Source organism: Fukomys damarensis, unplaced genomic scaffold (genome assembly GCF_012274545.1).
Source record: "Fukomys damarensis isolate Sample0158 unplaced genomic scaffold, DMR_v1.0_HiC HiC_scaffold_5, whole genome shotgun sequence".
Lineage (NCBI taxonomy): Eukaryota > Metazoa > Chordata > Mammalia > Rodentia > Bathyergidae > Fukomys > Fukomys damarensis.
In genome coordinates, this window is record NW_022900917.1 from 55,244,966 (window position 1) to 55,255,050 (window position 10,085).

The following is a 10,085-nucleotide window of genomic DNA, read 5'->3' on the forward strand; positions in this document are numbered from 1 at the left end:
GAGTGAGGCTGGAGATGCCCCGAGGGCTGCGCGGGTGCTCCCGGCGCGAACGAGCCACTAGAGTCCCCGGTCAGTCCCAGCCCCCAGTCCGCCCAGTGACAGTGCGGGCGTCCCGCGCCGCTGGGCCTTTTCTCCACAGATGTGGCCAATGACGTGAGGGGGCGGGCCGGGAACGCGAGCTGAGGACCACGCCCAGCCCGTGGTCGCCGGCCCAGGACTCTGTTCAACCCCGCCTGTCTTTCTCCTCCCTCAGGCCAGCACTCAGACCTACTCTGGCCCCCGGAAAAACTGGCCGGAGCCAGGCTCCGGCGCCGCGTCCTCCGGACCCGGGAAGAACACTGCGGCAAAACTTTCTGCGGGTGCGCAGTGCACCGCACAAAGAGGCATTTGCCCGTGGTACTACATACTAGCATACGTTCATAGTCTTGTCTTTTAAAATAGCATCTTAATTGTATGAACCCATGAACCAATGATACTTCAGCAGTAGATGATCTAGTTTCCCTCCAAGGAATTGAACAGGGGTCTTCTTCAAATAAATTTTCTGAAAGAAGATACTGAGGACAATAAATAATACATTTTCTCTTCAAGGGCTCTTCTTGTTTGTATTATAAATGTATGGGGCCGGGGATTTAGCTCAGTGGGTTCCTGCGCCTGCCCCGTAAGCGCAAGATCCTAAATTCAATCCCAGATACAAAAAAAAAAAAAAAAAAAAAAGAAGAAGAATGTCCAAGGTAAATTCTTACTTTTAAAAATAAGATTGTAGAACGATGTTCTGTCTCTTCATATTACATCTTGAAGAAAAAAAGATTTTGGTAGTGGGAATCGAACCCAGAACTTTGCCCTTCGGAAGCAAGTGGCAGAAACACTGAGCTAAATCCCTGACCCTATCTTGAAGAATTTAAAATTTTTACTCATGATATATCTAAGTACACGTATAATAAATAAAGGAGGGAGAATAGCTAGCTAGAACAGAAACTCCTGGAGATGGGGAAGGAGAAAAGAGAAAGAGAAGAGGAAAAGACAGAGGGGAGTAAAGAAATTCAGTATTATAAACATGCACTGATAAAAAAGAAAGAAAATGTATGGAAAATATGTAGGATAAATATAGCAAAACAATTTCTCTTATGTGTTTGGTAAAAAAGGCAAGACTGCGTTGCTTTAAAAAATGTAGAAACGAATGAGGCCCTGGGTTCTATCCCAAGCACCACAATAAATAAATTAAAACAAAAAGTAACCTGGACACAATGGCACATTCCAACACTTTGGAAGGCTGAGGTAGGATTGCTAGTTAGAACCCAGCCTGGCCAATTTAGTGACTTAACAAACCCCATCTTGAAATAAAGTTTGAAAAAGTAATGGGAATGTAGTCAGTGCAAAGGCCCTGGGTTCAATCAAGGAAGTGGGAGCAAAAATAGTAGCATTGTTTGTCTGCACACTCGTTTATTAGCAAAAAGAAAGCATCATCCATTTGAGCACTAAAATAACTGTATCTCTCAAGAGTCAGTAGAGGTGATTATCCTGACAGATAATTAGGACACTTTTCTACATTTCTTTAGACTAGAAATAAAATCTGATTCTTTTTGTTTTTTTTTTTTTTTGTATTGGTGATCGAACTCAGATCTTGTGCTTATGAAGCAGGTGCAGTGCCACTGAGCTAAATCCCTGGCCCAAAATGACTTTCAAACTTGTGTTAAGACATTAAAATTTTTTTCTGTGGAATTTAACAACAAGCATTTCTACGACACATAGAATGCCATTCAGATTTCTTAGCACCCTCCAACCTTAAGGGGCTACTTTATCCTCCAACCAATCCTATGAGTTAGACAATATTATAGCTTACAGTATTATAGGTGAACAAACTGAGGCACAGGTTAACCAGCTGTCCAGAGCTCAAAGCATTGGGAGGGTGAAATTTACTCCCAGTTGTCTGCCTTGAGATCAGGAGCTCTTAATCACTAAACCTGGCTATTACACTTGTGTATTTGTATTATTTTCAAAACCATCACATCCATTCATACAGATGGGGAAAAAATCAACACATCAGTCTCCAGAACAGATTTGAACAGATTTCCATTGCTTGTTCCTAACCGGTAATGAAAAAGTAGCACCACCAGGGTCTGAGAAGTAAAATGCTGCAGATTTTTCTGTGCTTACTTCAGGGACAAAGTCATTTATCAACTGTGGCTTACTAGTGGTATCCATTGAAAACATAGAGCTTTTGCTAACACCTGGCCTTTGGTTTCTGTGACATTGCTTTTTCTCTATAAAACCCATATGTAACTCTTTTAAGTCAACCTGTCTTTAGTTCTTCAATAATCTGTACAGTGTTGCCAGTTGTCTCTTCCCTTTATTAGCCAGTCTTCTTACAGGGTCACAGTAAGATAGTGGTTCCAGTTGCTGGGTCTTTTACATTCAGGCAAGAAAATTTTAAACCTGCTTAAAGATATCAGTAGAGGAGTGTGTTTTTTAATTGGTGGTTTCAAAGCAATTAAATTTCATTTTAACTAGTGATATGCTGTCAAGCTTTATTATTTTCTGGAAAAAAACTGGTTTGAAAACAAAGTGCAGCACACTGAAAATGGTTATAAAAGTAGAGACAGCATTATTGCAAATTGATCTAGCACCTTCCTCCTTGCTGGTTTTTGTGTGTTTGCTTTTCTAGATTTTTTTTTCTCTAATACTAGGGATTGAACCTAGGATCTTTGTTCTGAGCTACATTCCCAGTTCTTTTTATTTATTTATTTATTTGTTTGTTTGTTTGTTTGTTTGTTTGTTTGTTTATTGAGACTGGGTCTTACTAAATTGCTCAGGCTCGGCTCATCTCAAACTTTTGATCCTAAAGTCTCAGCCTCTCAAAATTTGCTAACTTTTCTAGATAATAATAAATATCTTTTTAAAGATCTTGATGTAGAATTTTTGATAGTACAAAATATTTTATGAACCAAGAGGATTATTTAGAATTAAGATTGAAAACCAAACAAAAACAATGCTTGGTCCAGAATCCATTTTCTCTGTCTAAAGTAGTCCATTTGTCTAAATTCTTCAAAGATAAAATAAAATACAAGAAATATAATCCAGGTGTGGGTACAGAAAATGCATTGCACATTTTTACTCTCATTCTTCCTTCCATGCCTCCATGCCCATTTCTGATCTAGGAAGAGGTGCACTGTGGAGCTCCAACTGAGGGAGCAGAAAACCTAGGGCTTCCCAACTTACTTTTAAATTTTTATTTACTTTTTTTTTTCTGCACTGGCTCCTGGGGGCTAGCTAATGATCTTGTTAGATACAAGGTTACTGATAAATCAGATGAAAGCAAACATCCTAGGATGAAGTTGGAGCTTCAGATTTTGGCACTTACCCCCTTACTTTTTAAAACACTCTCTCTAGGAGTCAAAATGTAGCAGTTCACGTAACAAATTAACCACAAAAGAATTGTGGTGTCTTTCCGAGACCAGTCCCCTTTTACATACCGTTACCTAAGTCTCTTCTTCTGAGCATTCATTCTCTCGACATATAAGGGTTGGGGGGGAGGGTTGCAGGCGGCGGCGGCGGCACAGACGTGGTGAAGTGTGTACTCTTATTTCTGTCTTCTTACTAAACTCGGTGTTGGAGCTCCTGACGTTATCAGAGCCAGCCACAAATGCCACATGTAAAGAAGCAAACATCCGGAGTGGCTTCCTGCAAGCATTGCTTTTCTCAACATAAGAGATTTACGGGGCGCGGGTGCGGGTGTGTGTGTGTGTGTGTGTGTGCGCGCGCGCGCGCGCGCGAGTGTGCGTTGTGTGTTCGGTAGCCGGAGCCTAGTACACTCGCTTTCTAGCCGGCGGTGTGCATCGAAACTCACAGTGCGGGAGTTCTAGGCTCCTGCCTTACTGATTGCACTCACACTCCCAGCTCCCAAGACTCGAAAGCCTGGGCGAGGAAGCGAAGCGACTAAAGTAGCCAGAAGCTCTGCCCGTTTCCATTTGGGCCCTTTGCCCAGCGGGTGCAGAAATGAACCCCGGTAGGTGATAACTGTGGCTCAGACCTGGAGTCAGTGCCATGTTTTTCTGCGGACCTCTGACCAGGCTGGGTGATTTCTGGCCGATATTCGTGTTTTCGATGCTTGGAAAATGGGAGCCGAACAAGGGGCTCTCAGGTGGATAAGAAGGCTCCATGGGCACCGAGCAGATCCGGGTTGGCATGCACAGCAAGTTCGATGGGACGGAGAGGGAGACTGGGCCTCACAGCCGGGGAAAACTCAGGGGCTGCCCCGGAGAGGTAGACAGTGGTATCCCTAGAGCCAAGGACACCAGTGTGGCCCGTGCCGTCACGAGTCGCGCCGCGGCTCCGGACTGGGACGCGGGTGGTATGCGGCGCCCCCCAGGTAGCGCCCCACAGCCCAAAGCGCCGACCTGGCGCCGTCGGTACTGGTACCTCCGGCGTCTCCTCCCTGTCCTGAGCCAGTTCCCCTCCGGGCCTGGGTCGAGGTCGAAGGTTGTGGGTGGGAGGACAGAGGTGGAAAAGGAGTGGCCCGGAAGACAGTGCTAGGTCACCTGGCCGCTAGGCCGGCGCCTTGCTCTCCCGGCCCCAAGTCCCGCGCGGGACGCTGCATCCCCTACCCGGGCGCCTCCCAAGGGGCCGAACGGGCGACCGCGAGAGCGGCTTTGGGGGCTGTGGTTCTCCAAGAAGCGTCCTTTCTACTTTCACGCCCTCGCACACTCCCTCCACCCGCTCCCTCCCCAGTCCAGCCCAGGTGGAAAGCGACTACTCAGCGACGCTTGGGTTCCCGCTCGGCCCCGCCTGGCGCTTGCACAGGCGAAGCAGGAAATGCGCTGTTCCCGGCCCACTTCCTCTGCTCAGAAACTGATCCGCGGGGGTTTCTTAGGTCCCACACCACAACTGTGGTCCCTGGGTGAGATGTCCTTTCTTTTATTGCCTGGTGTTTGGAATCTCTTGCCGTAGTAGGCAAGTGACTCTAGGGGTGAAGAAGAGAGCCCAGCTCCTAGCCCAGGTCAAGTTATTCACAAGCGACCTTTTTCGTTCCTTCCGTGTCTGCCTCCCACTAAAAAGGAATTGCAAGGGCGACGTGGTGTCTCTGCAGGCTGTTGCTGCTGTTGCAGATCTACGAGCTCTTTCGCTCCACCCTGTGGGGGGGCCAGGGCTTCCTTTGTGAGTTGTATCCCCAACTGACCAGACAGCCTTATCAGCAGCAGGTCTACTGTGAGCAGAACTCTTCCACTCCCAGCCAAAGGAGAGCTGACACGGCCCCTGCCCCCAAGGAATGCACAGTATCATTAGTCTTCTTCCTTGATTTATTAACGTTGCTGGGTGCTCTGCTCCTGTAAGACTTTGTTCCTGGCGTTGTGAAGGTGATGCTGACTTTAGTAAGTCAAGCACTTGGAGATTTTCTTTTTTTTCTAGGAGAGGTAATTGATTGCCTTTCCACCCTGACAACTCTGCCAAGTTTCCCTAGGAAGCAGGATTGTGCCAGATCGTTGGTTAGAGCAAGGTGTGTGTTCTGTGATCATGGTAGTGATCAAAGTTAAGTAGGTCATAGGGCGGGCCACTCTTGCCTCACTCCTTACCTGCTCTTCTGTGTAAACTTAGCCACAAATATATCAGGTTTTTGAGTTAGGACCAGAGTTAGCCCTCCAAATTTCTAAATAGGAGGGAAAATAATAAGGATTCATGCTGGAAGGGATTGCAGTCAGTTTTTAGTTGATGAGTTACCTAAAGTTTCTACTCAGTCCATTTGTTTCTTTGGTGCATTAGAGTAGCAACACGAAGTCTTTGGTTCATTTCATCTTTATATCCCCAGGGCACACACAATTCATCCATCTTTAATAAATATTTACAGATGCTATACTGACTGTCCATTTGGAGTAAGTCTTAGGACTCTTTTTCATGGCCGGCCACTGAAAATGACCTGGTAGAAACATTACCCTCTCCTTCACCAGGAGTTCAGTTTCTAGATATTAGGCATCTGACATCTTCTGAGGACTAACTCAAATTGTGCTGCTTTTTTAAATTCATTTGATTTGGAAATCCAGGCCAAGAATATACTTGGACAACTGTACCTTTGGGTAGGATGCAAAAACATCTGTCTGCCTTGTGGGGATTTTTCAAAAACTAAATTTTGGGCTGGGGATTTAGCTCAGTGGTGCCACTGCCTGCCTCACAAGCACAAAGACATGAGTTTGGTCTCTGGCACACACACAAAAAACCCTAAATTTTAACATTAGTTTTTTTATATTCAGAGAATACAGTTTACAAAGCAGTTTTCCTAATGCATCTGACCCTTTCCAGTCTTTGAGGCTGGTAGGGCAGCCCATGCTTAGCCCTGTCTTAAAAATACATTTTTATCAAGTCTATTAATTTTTTTATAAAACATTGAGTTTCAAACTGGTATTTTCATATAAACATATGAAATATTTTGATTGTATCCATTTCCCAGTTACCTTCTCTTACACCTCTCATTACCTTGTCCTTGTTCCCATTCTTGTCTAATAGTCTCCTCTCCTTTGTCCTTCTATGCCATCTTCTTTCTTTACTTTTTTTTTTTAGATTCTACATGTTAGGGAAAACATGAATGCTTACATTTCTGAATCTGGCTATTTCATGCAATGTGATAATGTGCAGTTCCTTCATTTTCCTACAAATGAAATTATTTTGTTCTTCTTTATGGCTGCATAATACTCCATTTAGATACAACCACATTTTCTTTATCCATTCATCTGTTAACATAGCCCCATTTTTTTAGAATAACACTAAGAGAATATCCGTGACTCAAGGTCACATGACACAGGTGCTTGGACCATCTGCCTGCCCTTGCAACCATATGGGGTCTTGTTTTGAAATTCTTTCTATACCTTGTATATAGCTAATGAGGTGCCTGATAAAATTTGTAGCAACTAAAGACAGTAAATGTGTGGGGATAAATTAAAGATCCCTGACAAAGAAACTTGCATGTTGTCCCTGACTGGGTTGTGATAATTTTTTTAGTACCAAATATTCAGCACTGAAAAGAATATAGCATTTTCATTTAGAATATCTATAATTAGATCTTAAAGATTACGTGTAAGCCTTATGACATGTCATTTATTTTGATTATTCCTTCAAATAAACATTCTAATTCAGCTAAAAACTAGGAAGAGTTCAAGGAGTTCAAAATATAAGAAGATTAAATCTTCAAAATGTTTGTCCTTATGTCACACTCTTTTGGACTGTAGGAGACTGAATTATCCTAAATTTTTATGGTATTGTTTATTGCCTCCTTAAGCTATTGCTTCCTTCAATATCTATTTATGGACCCAGTCTTAAAGACATAAAAATGTCTGGTGTCTGGGTAAAGTAAATTCTCTCCACTTCTGCAGTTATGGAGAGAAATGGATGGTAAATGCTATGATTCTGCTTTACAAAGTGGAAAATTAAGGCTCAAAACAGGTTGGTAACTGGCCTAATGCTTCCATGTTATCCTAACTGATATTCACTTAATCAACAATTAATTATCTAGCACCTGTGAGTGCAAGGCTTAGCACAGCATGGTACATTGGTAATGATAATTAACATGGCAAATTGAGCTGTTTGGGTGGAATTCTAGTTCTACAATATACCAGTTGTGTATTTTTGGATATGTTACTGAACCTCGGTATATCTCATCTTTAAACTGGAGGATAATAGTAGGGGTTTGTTGTATTTCTGTTTAAAAATTTTTGTATTTTCATTAGTACATGTCTGTAGTGTGTAATTTATATATTCATCCTGGGGAGTTGATAACACATCTTGATTCTTTTTTTAACTTTTACTAATTTTATTGGTACATTTAAGGTATACAATATAATGGCATTCATTATTGCAAATTTGTACCTTTACATAATCAATCTTGGTTCTATTATTTCCCATTCTCCTGCCCTCCCTTCAACCCCTCCCTCCCTTCCAATCTATAAAGACTTTGTTTCCGTTATTTTTTCATTTTCTCATATTGATTACATTCCCTTTTTCCATTTTCACTACCCCTCCCACTTCCCTTTCAACTTCATCCCTTTTCTTCCTATTTCATATTATCTATTATACCTTTTCATCCTTATTTACACTTTTAGTTTCTCCCACTAGAGAAACTATTCAGTATGTACACGTGTCCTATTTATAGCACGTAAAAGGGTGTGCCTGTCCATGTGCACCCATTTAGCTTAAATGTCTCTAATTTATCTATTTTTATGGCTGACTACTATTCTATTTTATTTAAAAAACATATTTTATTTACCCCAATTGATTGTTTTTACTTCTGTCCTTCTCATCCCTCCCCACTCCCTCCATCTTGATCCCCTTCCTATTTGCAAAAGATCTATCTCCCTGTTTCCTATTAATTATTTTTTTGCTCTTTAAATTATTTATATTTTTCCATTTCTCATGTACAAGAAAGCATGTAATAGTTTGTGTATCTGTGACCTCAGTTTTATGAGGATGAAATGAGTTAATTGTCATAAGCTGCTTAAAATAGATATATAGTAAGTGCTACCTGGGTATTTAGTAAAAAAACCAAAATTTAAATTAATGCATTAACTATTTTAATTAATTTCATAGAATTGACAGTAAATGTATGATAAGGAAATAAATAATTATAATGTGTTAACATTTACAATAATAATAACACAGTAATACTTTAAATTGTCTGTTATATCCATGAAGCTTTTAGAGAGGTTTCTATAAATTATTGTGCATTTTTTTATTACATTTGAATGTGAACATTTTTACTCTGATGGTAAAAAAAAAAAACGCTTTTTGTCCATTAATCTTCTAAAACCCTGAAAAGGCAAGGAAAAATATGTGGAATTATGAAACATTAAACATTTTATTTGAAAATTTTGAAATGCAAAGAGATAACTTGCAAATCATTACTTACCTGGGTAGGCTTAGATTCCTTTTTTAAAGATGTAGAAGCAAAGTTTAATTTTGATAACCATGCTTGATGCACATGTATTTCAAAGGAAGAATAATCCACAAATGTCCTACTCTACCCTACATCTTTGTGCATTTTATAATGAAAAAAATATAAATTCTAGTCTCAGTTGTTCAATAACTTGTTTCCGTGTAAACTACAAATCATTTAAACTGCCTAATACTTAATTTTCTCCAAAAAAACGGAGGGGAAATATCAGATCTCTTTCCAACTTTTTGAGATAAAGAAGTGAACAAATAATCACAAAGACTTTTACAACTTAAAGGTGCTGGGCATAACTGAGCTAGTGTGTGGGTGTGTGTGCATGTGTGTGTGCATGCACACACCTATCGATGGCTGTGAATATTCAGGGATATATGAACTTAGAGAAGGTTCATTCTACAGCAAGAAAAGAACACTTCTAGTTTTGAAACTATGATATTGCACCATGAACAGTCAGAAAATATTTCCTGAGCTTTTATTCATGGCTAAACCAAAACTGGAGATTGTCTTGACTTCGTATGATTTCTTTTCCTCAAAACTATAAGGAAGGGCTGGGAATCTAGCTCAATAGCAGAACATTTTTGCCTTGCATACACAAGGGCTTAGGTTCAATCCTTAGCAGCACATTAAAAAAAAAAAACTCAGAAGGAATAAAAAGGAATAGCATTAAATAAGATTTTCCAGATGTGTTCATAGACTTTGTGGCAGCTTTGAGGAAATACTTTGAAAATATATTGCCTGTCCCCACTGTTAGTCCTACCCCCAATGTACACACATTTCTCTCTATGATCTTAAAAGAAGAAAATAATGTGTGACACGTCAGATTTCTTGACTTACCCCAACTTCAGAGGTCGGCCAATCTAATTTATACCACTTCTATGCATGATTGAATTCCCATGAGTCATTACCATCTTCAGTGTAAGAGAAAGTTCTGTAGAGAGACATAACATGAAGGCCAACTACTGTGTCTCCAAAATAGACTCAATCGCCTTCTGAAATCTGCACCCACCCTGAGGTGCTTTTTCTGAGCAGAGCTCAAGAGCTGTGCTTGCCTGTGACCAAGGACAACCTGAGAGTAAATGGGGCCAGACACAACTATGGAGGATGACCCAGTGCTGTCTCTCTCTCCCTCCCTCTCTCTCCCTCCCTCCCTCCCTCTCCC

At 41.2% G+C, this 10,085-nt stretch overlaps 1 long non-coding RNA gene across 1 annotated transcript in view; it reads left to right on the forward strand.

Annotated features, from left to right (window-relative positions):
- The first annotated feature begins 3,798 nt into the window (after positions 1-3,798).
- Positions 3,799-10,085, forward strand: part of LOC104853215 — a 12,898-nt gene continuing 6,611 nt past the window's right edge. Inside the window, exon 1 of the long non-coding RNA XR_777717.2 lies at positions 3,799-4,003. This is a non-coding gene — a long non-coding RNA (uncharacterized LOC104853215). The remainder of the gene's footprint in view (positions 4,004-10,085) is intronic.